The sequence below is a fragment of the Triticum urartu genome, chromosome 5A (assembly GCF_056163025.1).
Source record: "Triticum urartu cultivar PI428250 chromosome 5A, HENAU_Tu73, whole genome shotgun sequence".
In the NCBI taxonomy this organism is placed as follows: Eukaryota; Viridiplantae; Streptophyta; class Magnoliopsida; order Poales; family Poaceae; genus Triticum; species Triticum urartu.
The window spans coordinates 544,857,740-544,874,311 of record NC_141877.1 but is presented as its reverse complement, the minus strand read 5'-3'; the positions used below and the strand labels follow the sequence as shown (position 1 = coordinate 544,874,311).

Genomic DNA, 16,572 nt, shown 5'->3' with positions numbered 1-16,572 from the left:
TCCAAATATAAGAATATTTTATTTTGATACACAGTATACTACGCAATGTGAGTCGCTTCAAGTCTTCGGCTGAGTCAAAGTAAAATAGGATCCGCTAGCCAACCTACTGCCACTTGGTATATACTAGTTAGCGTGCACGTGCAACACACGTAGTACCGTGCGAATAAAATCATCATACATTTTAGAAAAATAATATATCAATAAAATGAACAAAAATATACTAATAGTGAACATTGTTGTAATAAAAAATGTAACTCAAAAGTACAAATTCAGTGAACATATTTGTTATCAATGATGGGTGAATGGACTATCTCCGAGAGAGATATTTTCAAGTAACGGGGTAACGTGACGCATACGGAAACTGCATTGGGGTAACGAATCGGGGCACTTGTCGTTTGCATCAAGGGCTGAAGGTTACCATGGTAATAAAACCAATAACTTTGCCCTGAAAAAAAAACACAAATTTGCCAATCAAATGCAAACCAAGCCAAAACAGTGTGTTGCATGCATGTACTACAAGCATTAACCATGTATTTTCATAGAAATCAAGCCTACCTTCCCGTCCTTCAAATGCAGCTTTAAGGAGCAGTAGTACATAAACTAAATCCTTACAAGTCAATCACTGAATTTGTCCTTCAAATGCACCTTTAAAGAGTCTAGAATGATGTATCCCAATGCATCATCTTCATCCAAAAGTTCGTCCAACCGGTCCTTGACGAAGCCTCAGCATGTTGGCAGCATTGATCTTGAGCAGCTCCGCTCCCTACATCATCTCCTTCGCACTATCTCCCTTCTGAAGACCTGCCCAATACACCAAGATAGAACAGGTGGCGAAAACAATTTTAAAAGGAGACTTGATCATCTTCTTTTCGAAGGTTGCTCTGTTACAAGCCAACCAAATAGTCCTGAATATAAGCCAACCCAACCGGGAAATAAGCATAACACCAAGAATGGAACTATCAAATACTATTGGGGCAGCACTCAGTCCCAGAAACTGATCCAACAACAAGCAAAACCACTCTAGCAATAGAGCATGAAAAGAACAGGTGTTGCGCCCATTCCTCTTGGTCATAAAGAATATATATTGTCACCAGGCCACTTTTTTTTCCTGTTGATAATATCTCTAGTTAGGACTTCATTTCAGAGAAGTTGCCACAGAAAAATCATCATCTTAAGGAATTTTAACTTTCCATACCATTTTATAATTAGCACTATGCAAGAGAAAAACTACTAACCGGGGTTATGGTAAGCCTGTCGTGGCTGCACAGATTGGAAGGAGCTGTAGGAGTAGATGTCGACGGGAGCATTGGTGTTGTTGCTGCTCGAGTCCATGACCCTAGTCTGATGGCGACCCCCTTGCCTGTCGAGGTACACAAAATGACGTTGACGTCGTCGTGGAAATGGCGCGACACACCCCGCTCTATCGTCTTCATGGACTCTTTCAAGGCAACCTGGACTAATCGGTTTGCTATACCTTGCACAAGTTATTTCACACAACCTTGGCGTTATTTCATCTGTGTAACAGGTCATTCATATGTAGAATAAAACCCCCATGATGGGATGGTCAAATGGTACTGATATATTAGAACCTACCATTCTCGGGTTCTTGAAGACAATTTGCACAGCAGCAGCCTCGCTGAGATGCTCTCAAAGACCATCGTAGGCAAATATCAGGAAGTGGTGAATTGGTTTGAGCTTGCGAACATGAATTTGTGGTTCAGCGGTAAGAGCTAGCCTCTTCAATGCAATAAGAAGGCCAATTTTCCGAAATATTCGGTCCATGCTGTACTCCGGCTTCTTCAAGTAAATATCACCAATGGATCTTGACACCTGATAGTATATCAATCAAATGTTAGCTCATGTTATCTATCTATCTTTTGCTCTGCTTTGTATTGAACTTCATATCACAAGTTCTCCTAAGAGGACAAACTAACTAATGAGTGATGACAAAAAATGGCAAGCATAAGCTAATCACCAAACAATGACAAGTTTATTAGCTCTAGAACGATAAATAGAGTATCTTATCACCAAAAGTGAAAGAGTAAATATGGACTATCATACCAGGAATCCAGGATTCAGCCACTAGTGCAGAACCGGGCAATAGCACCGGTTCGTAAGGCCCTTTAGTGCCGGTTCGGTAACCGGCACTAAATTGTAGGCACTAAAGCCCCCCCCCCTTTAGTACCGGTTCAGCACGAACCGGTGCTAAAGGGCAACCACGTGGCACGAGCCAGCTCCGTGGGCGCGTAGGACATTAGTACCGGTTGGTAACACCAACCGGTACTAAATGTTTGGGTGTGCTTTGGTTTTATTTTTTATTTTTACTTTAATTTTGTGTTTTCAATTTAATTTAGTGATTGTTTTACATTATAATGAGTTGTTAAATCATTAGGTGATTAGTTTGACTGGATGCGTGGATCCCAGCTAAGTCATCAAGTATATGTCATATTCATATTATATATACTTGATCACCTACTTAAGTGATCGAGGTAATATGGATATGGCATATACTTGATCACTTAGCTAGAATCCATCCAGTTGAAACTAATATGCAATTTCTTTCATAAATAATATAATAACTCATCATCATCATCATATTAATTAATATAAAAACTCTTGCATCATATATATCATCACCAACGGTTTTCATAGAAAAGATATCATCGAGTTCAACATGGTAATGATATTATAAGCGTTCATAACACCACAAAAGCAAATCACTCTTTGAGATTAAGTTCAGGACGAAGAACACGGACATGAGAGGACAAGTACTAAGAGCATGAACTAGCTAATTAATCACTCCTGCTGCTCTCTCTCAGGTAAAATAGTATAGAACATGTATAGCTTTGCTGATTCATCATATTGGAGCTTGCAGATGAATCTGTCTCCTAATCGTGGGTTGCGCTTCTGATTGCTGCCCCCTAGTACTTCTCTGTGATCGTTCACAATTTTGCTCCAGTCTTTTACTATTAAGCATTCCTCGCTATTAGAAATCCTGAATGCACTAAAATGCATTGTAGGATATCTTGGCCGTAAGCTAACAATATTCATGGTACCTTTAGTCTTGATCCAATCAGGCACAACATTCATCGGGAGTCCCTGTTGAAGAACATCGTATAGTAACATACTTAGCAATGAAGTTTAGCTTAAAAAAATAATGTATGCAAAAGATACACTGAGGAGAAATAGTAGAAATCTTACCATCTTTTCTAAATATATGTGACCGTATTCAGTACGAACACTATTGGTTGCACGTTTTGAGTACTAACATTTCTAAGTGCAGGAAAGAAATTTGTCTTGACAGCATCAAGATCCTCAAGCCATGAAACATAATGACTTGTCTCCTCGCAGTTTAGTTCAGCCCTGGGACGGTGGACGGTCCTGTCTACCAAGCGCCGGACATGTTTGCTTGATTGGAAGTAAGCTGTCAATATAAATTGAGATCTATTAATTATTCAACTGGTTCAAATAATCTCATATCGAAGACATAAATATGGTTGAGAAACTCACATAATGGTAGAACTGGAGGCGTCTGCACATCGACCCAGATGTCTCTATTACCTTCAATATCATCTTTCGGACGAATATCAAAGGTGATAACCATATCAGGCTCAAATGCATAAGCCTCGCATAGTGCTTGCCAAGTTTTGCATTCAAAATAAGTGTATATGTCTGCATTGTATAATTTGACGTTGAAGATATAACCATGATCGGTCTTCAAGTAAACTCTTTTTACCTCCATAGTTTCGTTAGGACTGAAACCTATCTTATCCAAGACAAAAATTCTTGCATGGCAGGGGATACGCTAGTAGAATAGTGAAAAATTAAAATTAAAAGTTGAAGCAAATGAAGTATAAGTCATGCTTAATTACGAAAAAAGACTTATCGTTGTGACTTACTGTATCCACTTCGAAGTTCTCATCCAGCTTGATGCTGAAGCGTCTATCATTAACTAGAAAATTTCTGCCGCACAGGCCGCGCTGGTCTTCGCAGTATTCGCACATAATGAAATCGTGTTCGTCGTCAGACGACATTCCTATGTTCATAGGTGAAACATTAAACACTTATTAGTTCTATTAATTTAACTAATTCTGTTAATTCAACTAGTTCAACTAATTAATTGAACTAATTCAACTAAGCACTTACGAAAAATATACCTAATTAATTGAACTAATTCAACTAACTAGCTCAACTAATTAATTCAACTAAACTAGTTCTATTAATTTTTTTACTAAAAATAAGGTATCTAGTTCTATATAATAAAATGTTAATTAGATAATGAAATCTCATATAACTAAATTAAATATATATCTAACATATAATTTATATCTAATTCATCTACCATTTGACATTAATATCTAACATATGTTCATATATAGGTGAAACATTAAACACTTACTAGTTCTATTAATTCAACTAAATAAACTAGTTCTATTAATTCAACTAAATAAACTAGTTCTATTAATTCAACTAAACTAGTTCTATTAATTTCTTACTAAAATAAAGTAGGTAGTTCTATATAGTAATATTTTGATTAGATCATCAAATCTCATATACCTAAATTTTCTTACTAAAAATAAACTTGTTCTATTAATTTTCATACTAAAAATAAACTAGTTATATTAATTCAACTAGTTCAAATCTCATATATATACCTAATTAATATCCAGCTATACTAATTCAACTAGTTCAACTTGTTCTAATTCATGTAAAATATATTTGACATTAATATTTAACATCTTTTCCATATAATTCATCTAACATTAACATTCTAACATTATTATCTACGTAATTTATCTAACATTAATTTAAACAACAGAAAATAGAAAATAAGTAAAAACAATGTGTATGTGTGTGTGTATGTGTGTGTGTGTGGTGTGTGTGTGTGTACGAGCGGGGGGCGGCGGCGGACGACGACGGGGACGGGCGCGGCGGGCGATAGGCAGCGGTGACGGGGGCGCGGCGGGGGCGACGGCGGTGACGGCGACGACGGGCGGCGGGGGCGGCGAAGAAGTTGGATCGAGAAGAAGTACTGGTGGTCGATGAAACTGATTTTTTTCGTAGGTGCCATATATATAGGAGGGGTCTTTAGTACCGGTTGGAGCCACCAATCGGTACTAAAGGCCAATTTTCGCCAGGCCAAGGGGTGGGAAACGGCCCCTTTAGTACCAGTTCGTGCCACAAACCGATACTAAAGATCCCCTCCCTTTAGTACCGGTTGGAGCCACCAACCGGTACTAAAGGTTGTGCGCTGCCACCGGGGGTGCACAATGTTTAGTCCCACCTCGCCGAGCGAAGGGCAGCCGCACTGGTTTATAAACCCAGCCGCGGCTGCTCCTTCGAGCTTCTCTATATAGCAGACTTCTGGGCTTAATTAACTAGGGCGCGCTGCCCTGTGAGTCTGCTGGCCCTTCTGGGCCTGCATTTGCATACCCTAGGTCTGGCAGGCCCACTGGGCAGCGCGCCAACAATTTTTTTATATATTTTTTCTTTTCTGCATTATTTATTTTCTTCTATTTATTTTTGAGTAGTTTTTTATATAGTTTTTTTCCCTTTCTGCATTATTTATTTTCTTCTATTTATTTTTGAGTAAATTTTTTGTATAGTTTTTTTCTTTTCTGCATTATTTCTTTTCTTCTATTTATTTTCTTTTATTTCCAGTTTGTACACGAAGTGCGTCCAGTTTTTGTCGTGACCCTCTCTACTCTTTCGCACATGCTATGCGGGTGAAATGATGATACCATGCCAAGTTTCAACATTTTCAGGATTCATTTTGTAGTGATTTTTAATTTCACGGTCATTTAACTCTCTAAACAATTAGGTAAATGACCGAAAAACAACAAATGATGTCAGAACATGTTGGAAATTGATGACGTCGCTTTGTATGCTGCATACTGAACACAAAAGAAGTCCGGATAAGTTTAAAAAACATTGAAGTGACCGTGTAACAGATGAGTTCTCGTCCGAAACCCTGATACTCCGAAAGAGTTTGTCCAGTTTGTACACGAAGTGCGTCCAGTTTTTGCCGTGACCCTCTCTACTCTTTCATGCATGCTATGTGGGTGAAATGATGATACCATGCCAAGTTTCAACATTTTCAGGATTCATTTTGTAGTTATTTTCAATTTCACGGTCATTTAGCTCTCTAAACAATTAGGTAAATGACCGAAAAACAACAAATGATGTTAGAACATGTTGGAAATTGATGACGTCACTTTAAATGCTGCATACTGAACACAAAAGAAGTCCGGAGTTCAAATAAGTTTAAAAAACATTGAAGTGGCCGTGTAACAGATGAGTTCTCGTCCGAAACCCTGATACTCCGAAAGAGTTTGTCCAGTTTGTACACGAAGTGCGTCCAGTTTTTGTCGTGACCCTCTCTACTCTTTTGCACATGCTATGCGGGTGAAATGATGATACCATGCCAAGTTTCAACATTTTCATGATTCATTTTGTAGTGATTTTCAATTTTACGGTCATTTAGCTCTCTAAACAATTAGGTAAATGACCGAAAAACAACAAATGATGTTAGAACATGTTGGAAATTGATGACGTCGCTTTGCATGCTGCATACTGAACACAAAAGAAGTCCGGAGTTTAAATAAGTTTAAAAAACATTGAAGTGGCCGTGTAACAGATGAGTTCTCGTCCGAAACCCTGATACTCCGAAAGAGTTTGTCCAGTTTGTACACGAAGTGCGTCCAGTTTTTGCCGTGATCCTCTCTACTCTTTCGTGCATGCTATGCGGGTGAAATGATGATACCATGCCAAGTTTCAACATTTTCAGGATTCATTTTGTAGTGATTTTCAATTTCACGGTCATTTAGCTCTATAAACAATTAGGTAAATGACCGAAAAACAACAAATGATGTTAGAACATGTTGGAAATTGATGACGTCGCTTTGAATGCTGTATACTGAACACAAAAGAAGTCCGGAGTTCAAATAAGTTATTAAAAATAAAAAAGAGGTGCAATGCTGGTTAATTTGCTTCAAGACTTTCGGAATAGTGTAGACTGCACTGCACATAGCTCAGTGCAATCTATGCTATTCCAAAAGGCTTGAAGCTAATTAACATGCAGGTGAGCATTGCGCCTCTTCGTCATTATCTGTGCACTCACGGCTTATAAACCACTCATACTGCCTCTCTCTTGGTGAGGTGGGACTAAAAATCAGCTTACTAAGAAACTCTAGTACCGGTTCATGGCATGAACCGGTACTAAAGGTCTTCGTGGGGGCCCCAGCCTGACCATAGCCTGACACAGTCTCATTAGTATCGGTTCGTGACATGAACCGGTACTAAAGGTTGTCCATGAACCGATACTAATGATGCCCGCCCGACTAGCCGTTGGAACCGGCACTAATGGTCACATTAGTGCCGGCTCAAATTCAAACCGGCACTAATGTGCTTCACATTTGATCCTTTTTCTACTAGTGAGCATACTATATATGCAAAGTTGCAGCCACCAGGATTGCTACAATAGAGTGTCAATTTCAGTATTCGCTTGATAAGAGGAAAATTCTTCAGTACGTTCAGCAAGTTTCCAAGAACACAATGAAAATCTTTTTAATTGGGATAGTTACCATTTTTGAATTATGGCATATTTCATCTAACCCCTTACACACCCTCAACTTATTAACAAACCTAACTAAAATGAAGGTCGACGGTCAATTTCTTTCCAATTGTTACCTGGAAACACACTCAAAAGTCAAGGACATTAGTTAAATTCCAGGATATGGCATCTAATGGCTCTATGCTATAAATTAGGCAGCTCTGAATCTCTGATATAATTTCATTACAATTATTCATATACCAGATTTCAGTGTGCAAACAAACTACCCAAAATCATAACGCAGACATACCGGCGGAAAACCAACAGCTCCAAATGTTATCATCAATCAGTGATTTTTGCCTCTAATCTCTGACAGGGAGGCATGAAACTAATCAGATGGAATGGTATATTTATCACGCTCTCATCTGAATCCCACTGTAAATAAACAAAATTATAGGCACTTGCCCAAGGATATCAATCAATGTTCTAATGGATAAAACCTCAAGAATATGCAGGACTTCACATCTTAGAAAATACAGGAATACTAAACCAGGATCGCTCCATTTTTTTGGAAGAACCGAAGGCTGGCCCAATGATACCAACATCAATCATGTCGCCCCAACACGAAAACCAAAAATCAATCATCACACTGCCTACCATGTTTTCTTCCATTTTGAGTCACCTACTTCGCTAACGAAAATTGCTTACTCGGATAAAGAAAAAACCACATTTCAATTTGAAAGGAAATCAGATCAAACATAGCGAAAACCTTCTGACGCTCCAAGTCACGTCCACAGAAACGGCCATCGCGTGATAGCCAGCTGCTCTTTCAACCCATGGTGATTCTGAAATCATCCTATGGTTTTCCTAAAAGAGCAAAAAAGAAAGGCATAGAAGTTACAAGAAAATGCACACATGCAGAATTAGGCAGCACATGCAACTTTGTTTTTTCAAAACCACTAATATAAATTACAATGGCATGAGACAACTTCACTGCTAAACCAAAGTGTGCAGATTTTCTTTATGCCTACAGAAGTTAAAAAATGGAACAACTTCATCAAGAAAATGTTTCTCTTCAGTGCACTTATCAAGCTTTGGTGTAACGTTCAGAGTGTATCATGCAGTAGTAGAAACTTATAATTAATTCTATTTGGTTTCTAGCAGAAGTGACTTATATCGGTAGTACATTATCTCAAAACCAGAGTCACAATGAACTTATAAGCTGATAATAAACGTCGATCAGATCATTGTACTCTCTGACAATCTAAAAGAAGAGAAGGAGCAGATTTGTAAAAGAAAATGCACAGAAACATACCATAGATTACATCTTAACTTTCATGTTCAATAGAGCTTCATCCATTACTGCACCACCATTACATATCAACACATGGCATCTGCTTTGGACATAATACATGATGGACGTAGCCGTCACGAGCATAATCCCAAACCTTTGGCGTTTCTAATTCAAGTGAAAAGTGGTGCTCGGTTTCTCTCCCGTGTTCAATAACATGACTGTTGGGCTGGCATGGAGTGGAGTGGGGTGAGGCGCTGCAATTATCCAAAATTTCACATGCTATCAAGTTATAATAGTAAAGCTTGCCAGAATAAAGATGTGAAAATGACTTCTGTGTATCAGCCCACATGTGAAACATACAAGATTTATTCTGCCCCACAGAGATTAAACCAATGTGATATGTAGAACCCAAAAGACAGAACACTTATTTTTATGAAGAGGCAACTCCTTAAATGAATGTACGAAACACAAGCATTAAGCAGGGAATCAGCTGAATAAGAGTTCTTTAACGTGGAGTAGGGAGAGATCAAGTCTGCTTATTTTATCCTATCTCAAAGCGCAACTTATGTGACTTGAAAATTATACTACTCCCTCCTCCGGAAATTCATGTCGCTCGAACGGATGTATCTAGCACTGAAATATGTTTAGATACATCCATTTGAGCGATAAGTATTTCTGCACGAAGGCAGTACTATTTTTTTCTCAAATATGAGCTCAACGGTATAATAACCTGTATTGAGTATGACACACATTTGGTTTGTTAAATTGATGGTCAAAGTTAGATTTTGAAATGTGTGTGTGCTTTTTCGTCACAATTGTGTGTATGTTCTCCCTGAATGATGTAGTGTCATAAAATAATTTCTCTACATAAACTGAAAGTAGGAACGACAATAGTTTACCAAATGTGCACAATTCTAAAAGATAATTATTCACCTTCAAATAGCATGGAAAATATAAATAAGATGTGAATAGTTTGATAAGAAACCTCTTGCCAAGTCAGTAGACATTATTGTAAGTCATTGCATTTTATCTACAGCTCCATGATCCTCATTATAATCTGGAAGCTGGAATTGCACAGTAACACTCATGGGTCCCCAGCTTCTAAGCAGGCTACTTGATTTCTTAAAATATTTTTTAAGTGGAAAAGAATGAACCAAGACATGACTACGTATTACACACCCATCCTTCTTTCTTGGAGCCTCTATACATAGAGACCACATATGAATAGAAATTAGCACGAACTGTTCGCCTAATTGGTTCAGACTGAATATTGACAGAAGGAAATGCCACAATACATGCTTCTCATGCACTGAATATTTATGTGCAAACAGAAATCGGACAACACCAAATTTGACAATTGAATGCCTAAATATCTAAAGCATCAGTCCACGTCAACAAATCAGTCCACATTCTTCAGTTTGTAAAAACTAAAGCAAATGTCTAAATATCTGCATCTAATACAATAGAAATACAGATGAAGAAGCCAACTTCAGTTTGATGATTCATAGATACCTGATTATCGTTGTATTGGCCAAGAAGTTGGGAATGTTAACTGAAGCCTCGCCGGTTGTGGCTGTGATTTGATTACGACAGGGGACGGGAACCCAAGAGACTCTGGCACGCCGCCGCTGCCCCATCTTTCCACTCCCCGTGTGGTGCCTGCCGCCGCCGCTAGGACCTCGCGGCGTCCTGAGGTCGATGAAGTGCAGTCGCCATTGGATCGGACCAGGAGATGGGTTAGAGAGAGACGGATCCGGTGTAAGCAAGGGTGGGGGTGGCCGGATCGGCACCATGGCGCTTGCCGCAGCTCTCCTCTTGTCTAGTTCAACCGCTCGCTGGGCATGGGAGAGGCGGCAGGGCCATGCGGGCCAAGCGAGCTGCAAGCCCGGCAGCGAGGGGCGGCGAGGAAGCGAGAGGCGGCGAGGAGTCGTGCGCGCGGGGGGATGGGGGCGGCGGGGCTGTGCGGTTTCATGAGCGAGGAGCAGGGCGTGGGGTGGAGAGCGTTTTTTTCTTTTCTTTTTGAGAAGGGGCGGATAGGATTAGCGATCGATGGCGCGGCGTGGCTTAATTGCATGGCTTGTTGCGTTAAACATAGAGGTGTTTTAGACCATTGGATCTAATAGATAGACGATTCTGATTATTTGAATCTGCCCTTCTCTTCTTTTATAGTGGTAGTAGATAGATGTAAGCCTATCTAATTCAAAGTAAAGTACTTTCTCCGTTCCTAAATACATGATTGAAGGCTTAGAGTGTAGATGCATTTTAAAGTGTAGATTCACTCATTTTGCTGGTCCATAGTGAAATCTTTACAAAAAACTTATATTTAGGAACAGAGGAAGTAGCTAATTCCGTGCAGATCATACATGATTGAAGGCAAATGCACTGAGCTAGTATTTCTTTGGCCGAGTGTGGTTAGTTGGCATAGGTAAAACTAATAGCCATCATATGCTTGCAAAGCATTCATTAGACAACTCTAGGAAGAATATTTTAGGCTGCTAAATATGATTAACGTACAACACCTCGCTGTAGACGAGTAAGAGCTCAACCACTCTCCATTGCCTTCCACTAACGTAGGGTTCTTGTACTACTAAGTTTGGAACGAATCGACCTGAGCTGCATGCAAAACTTTAGCCACAGTTGGTATGCACATGCCGCTACTCGCTATACTTGTATAAGCAAGTTGCTCGTTTATTCGGCCTCTGAAACGGGGAGTGGTGGTCTGTGGCGTCACCTTATTAGTGCTAACAGATTTGAAAGTTTCCTGTTTTGTCAACTGATATGAATATTTTAGGACTAATATGCACAGCAGTGCGTTGGCACAGATATAAATGGAAATTATATGCGTGCAAAGCATGCATTGGAGCTAAATATGGTTAACCTACGACATGGCGCTATGGACGAGCAAGAGCCCAACCACTCTCCATTGCCTTCCATTAACGTAGGATTCTTGTACTACTAGTATGTTTGGAACGAATCGAGCAGAGCTGCATGCATACTTAATTAGCCGGTTCGAGTAAATTATGATCAAGTCCTACTCCTGTCACACACACAGATGCACGCCTACTACTATATATAGTTTTTTTGCGGGTACTACTATATATAGTTGGAATACACGCATAAAAAAGGCTGGGCCATTTATACTCTAATCATAAGCATTTGGTTAATGTAGCCTTGATGTGCGACGAGACTTATCTTTAACAAGGAATATGATCAATAATGTTGTGACTTATGTGATACAAACATGCAATTGATGAAATTTATCTTTCAATTATTGGTCAAATTTAAATCTTGGAAATATGTGAACCTTATATTTATGAAAGAAAGGAGTAGTATAATAAAATGTAAACTGCGACAAGAGGCATCCTTTTGGGCTGTTGTAACATAAAACCGCAACTCTATGGCATACCTCCGTTTTTGTGCATCTACAATACTTGTGGTTCTCACTAGCTTAGATCAAAAGCGAAGTACACCTCCTGTATTACGGTCATACACCATATTTTAGATAATGTTATTTGTTGACGCAAAAAGTAGTTATCGGTACTGTTATTTTCATTCTTGCCGTGGTCCCATAAGTTTTTCGTGAACCAAGTCGCAAGGGAACCTCGACCGCAGGCTAGGGGTTTATGAGAGAAATGGTGAAAATTAGAGAAAACAGGGGCAATTTCCACACGCGGGAGCACGGACGACTCACGTACGTCACGCATGGCAAACACAAACGTGCATGGCTAGATATCACTGACACTAACGCCGCAACACTGACCGACCTATGGCAAACCGCCGTCAGTGGTAATGCTTAATTACCATTGATGGATCGATCGTGGCAACTCAGTGATGATCCCTAAGGACTCTATGCTAGGGAGGGGGGGGACCTTCATCGTCATTTAAATTCAACTCCACTTTTGAAATTTTTGGACGGTAACCGTATTTTCCGGGGACCACCCGAATTTCCGGTTTTCGGTCTGTTTCTATATTTCACAGACCGGAATTAGAAAACTTGGGTGAGGGCCAGACTAGGGGTGAAAGGGAGGCGTAGGCAAGTCAGCTGGCGCCCAGGTGGTGCGGCGGAGGTCCAGCAGGGGCTGGGCGGTGGAGTGGGTAGTACGACAGTGGCGGCGGTCTCAGACTACGCGGATACACAACAAGGGTGGAGGGACAGCGTGAGAAAAAGCGGGGCTCCATGCATGTGGGTTTTTTTTTTGTGTGGGCCGAGGTTGTCGGAGTCCGACATGATAGCTGTCCGGACGTCCACAAACCTCCTCTGACTTGCTTTCGGCTTGCGGGAATTCAGACTGATCCGTGGACGTTTTATAGATGGCTTTAGAGTGCACAAATTGTCCGAACAGCACAGTCCGAACATTTACAGCCGGTTGATGCCCTTAACTGTGTACAATTGTTTCCATCAACCCCCAAACTCCCCAAAACAACGGTGTATACTTTGCTTGACTGGGAGCAATGCAAGGTCCTGAGTACCATGTGGCGTAGGATGCTGAAGTTGGGCGATGCACATGCTCCCTTTTGATCGCGGCCAACTTTTTGTGTGTATCAAACTAGCAATACGCCCTACATAGCTAGCAGCAGCCCACAAGCAGACACGCACAATTATCGACACCTACCTCCGACACACATCGCCGAGCGCATAGGCATGGCGAGCTCACCGACGTTGCAGTTCACGGTGCGCAGGAAGCCCGCAGTGCTGGTGGCGCCGGCGGGGCCGACGCCGCGGGAGCTAAAGCCGCTCTCGGACATCGACGACCAAGACGGGCTCCGCTTCCACGTCCCAGTGATCTACTTCTTCCGTCGCCACGGCGGCCGGGACGACGACCCGGCGCCAGTGCTCCGGAACGCAATCGCCACGGCACTTGTGAACTACTACCCTCTGGCCGGCCGGCTGAGGGAGCTTGAAGGCCGCAAGCTCGCCGTTCACTGCACCGGAGAGGGCGTGCTTTTCGTCGAGGCCGACGCGGACGTTCACCTTGACCAGTTCGGTGCCTCCCTGCTGCCGCCGTTCCCGTGCCTCGACGAGCTCCTCTTCGACGTCCCCGGCTCCTCCGACATCCTCCACGCCCCACTCATCCACTTCCAGGTAGCCCGCGGTTTAGAAAAGCTGAAATCTAATCGGTTCAGGAGAATAAAACTTTAAAATTTGAAATAAGTCTATATTTCAACCTCAAACTACCATCAAAGTTTAATGAACTACAAAACCGTCTAGTTTACAACTCTGAACTTTCAAAACTGGACAAAAAACAACCCTAGATGGTATTTGACTTGTTTTGACCGGTTTTGAGACTTTGACCAGTCAACGACCCAGTGCCAACTCATCCGCCACATCCTCGTTTGGTTAAATTTCTACCCAAAAAAATTGTCCAGAAACCTGTGAAAACATTCTCAAAAATCCACACAATCCTCATCTTAAATCTGGGAAAGTTTCTACAAATTTTGCCAAGCAGAAAAAAATTAGAGCAAAAATACAAATTTGACCCAAAATGGTTCTGAAGTTTTGCAAGATTTTTTTTGCTTTGCAACATGTGTTGCAACTTTCCCAAATTTAATATGAGGTTCGTGTGGATATTTGGGGCTTTTTTAAAAAGATTATGGACAATTCTTTTGGGCAAAATTTGACCCAAAATGGCTCTGAATTTGATTTTTTTGCTCTATTTTTTCATGCTCGGCAAAATTTGTCGAAACTTTCCGAGATTTAATATGAGTGTTGTGTACATCTTTTAGATTTTTTTCAAATTTTCTGGACACTTTTGTTTTGCCAAAATTTGACCAGAGGACATGGCGCATGAGTTGGCGCTAATTACTGGGCTGTTGACTGGTCAAAACCATTCAAATACCACCCCAGGGTTGTTTTCTGTCTGGTTTGAAAGTTCAGGGTTGTAAACTAGATGGTTTCATAGTTCAGGTTTGTGTTTTAAACTTTGGTGGTAGTTTGAGGTTGTAATATGGACTACTCTCTTAAAATTTTACTAAAAAGTATAACTTGTAATTTTTTTATGATGCATATTTTAGAAAAGTTGTACTGAAGTTGTGCTATTACAAATTGATTGAAATAGCTTAGAAAATCTCAAATCGATTGAGATATATAGAAGAAATAATGCATTCATGCACCAATAATGCAGGTGACACGGCTAGCGTGCAGAGGCTTCATCATGGCGTTGAAGATACAACACACAGTGGCGGACGGCCCAGGGATGGTGCAGTTCCTGGCCGCAGTGGCGGAGCTGGCGCGGGGAATGGCAGCGCCCACGGTGAGGCCGGTGTGGGGACACGATCTGCTGATGACCACGCGCGACGATCCGGCGCCGCCTAGAGTATTCACCCACCGGGAGTACGATGACGTGCCGGATAGCAACGACACCAGCGTGCCCCTCTACTCCATGACGCAAGACTCCTTCGGGCGTCGGGAGGTCGCGGCCATCCGCACCCACCTCCCGCCTGCTCTCCGCCGCCGCGCCACCACCTTCGAGGTCCTCACGGGATGTCTGTGGAGGTGCCGCACGATGGCGCTGGCCCCCGTTGCGGACGAGGAGATGTGGATGATCTGCCTCGTAAGCATTCGCGGCCAGAAGCAGCAGAGCAGCGGCACCCCATTCATCCCCGTTGGCTACTACGGCAATGCATTCGCGTTCCCGGTCGCCATCTCCACAGCCGGTGACCTCTGCACCAATCCGGTGAGCTACGCCGTGGAGCTGATGATGAAGACCAAGAGGGAGGTGGATGTGGAGTATGTGAGGTCGGTAGCGCGCCTCATGGTGCGGCGGGGGCGGCCGAACTTCACGATGGTGAGCGCGTACGTGATGGGCTGATGGCAGACGTATCCAAGGCCGGGTTCCGTGATGTCGACTTTGGGTGGGGCACACCGGTGTATGCCGGACTAGCCAAGGGCGGCATCCGCGATATCCCTGGAGTCGCCAGCTCCCTTATCGCCGTCAAGAATGCCAATGGTGAGGAAGGTCTTGCGGCGCCCATGTGCCTGCCTCGCCCCGTCATGGCAAAGTTTGTGGAGGAGATGAGAAGGCTGATGCGTCCGGCCGACATGGTTCCCGTGATCAAATCTGCTATCTGAACTGAATCCGGCGGCCTAATGGAAATAAGCCAGCCGACTTTCAAGGCCCTAGAGTTCTGCCTGGTTTACTTTTGTTTGGCTTGCATGTCATACATAAGTTTTAGGGCTTGTTTGGTTTATGCCGCCACGCCAACGTGCGGGGCGAGCCAAAATATTGGCGGAGGTTTTCGCCAACCGCACTTGGCCAGCTCATTGATAGCAGGCTGCATGGGCACACCAAATGTTTGGCTTCAATCCAAGCAACGCCTAAGAATCTGGTCAACACCAAATATTTGGCTTGGCAAGCCGGGGCGCCCGACCAAACAGCCTCTTACTCCCTCAGTCCTTGAAGTTTTGGGTTTGTCCTAAGTGAAACTTCTTTATGTTTAGCCAAGTCTATAGAAAAATATACCAACATGTAAAACACCAATTTAGTTTTCTTAAATACACCATTTTTTCATACTGTATGTATTTCATGTTGCTGATATGGCAACTTTTTCTACAAACTTGTCAAACTTAAAGAAGTTTGATTTATGACAAAGCTAGAGCTTTCAGAGTAATTTAGAATCATCTAGTCTTGATTTGATTTGTGTTTGCTCATGTGTGCATATTTCAGAGGTAATAGGTTTGTTGTTTGATGTATTGTGAAAGCTGAAAGATTCATATACCACCTTGTTT

At 41.9% G+C, this 16,572-nt stretch overlaps 1 long non-coding RNA gene and 1 pseudogene across 1 annotated transcript; one reads left to right on the top strand and one right to left on the bottom strand.

Moving 5' to 3' along the window:
* Nucleotides 1-8,189: 8,189 nt before the first annotated feature.
* Nucleotides 8,190-10,832, bottom strand: LOC125556610 (uncharacterized). Its single transcript, XR_007305147.2, has 3 exons — nucleotides 10,359-10,832; nucleotides 8,868-9,100; nucleotides 8,190-8,419 (listed from the first exon to the last, which is right to left on the bottom strand). It is a non-coding gene; the product is annotated as an uncharacterized LOC125556610 (long non-coding RNA).
* Nucleotides 10,833-13,476: 2,644 nt separating this feature from the next.
* LOC125556611 (benzyl alcohol O-benzoyltransferase-like) lies at nucleotides 13,477-16,311 on the top strand (annotated as a pseudogene).
* The last annotated feature ends 261 nt before the right edge of the window (nucleotides 16,312-16,572 follow it).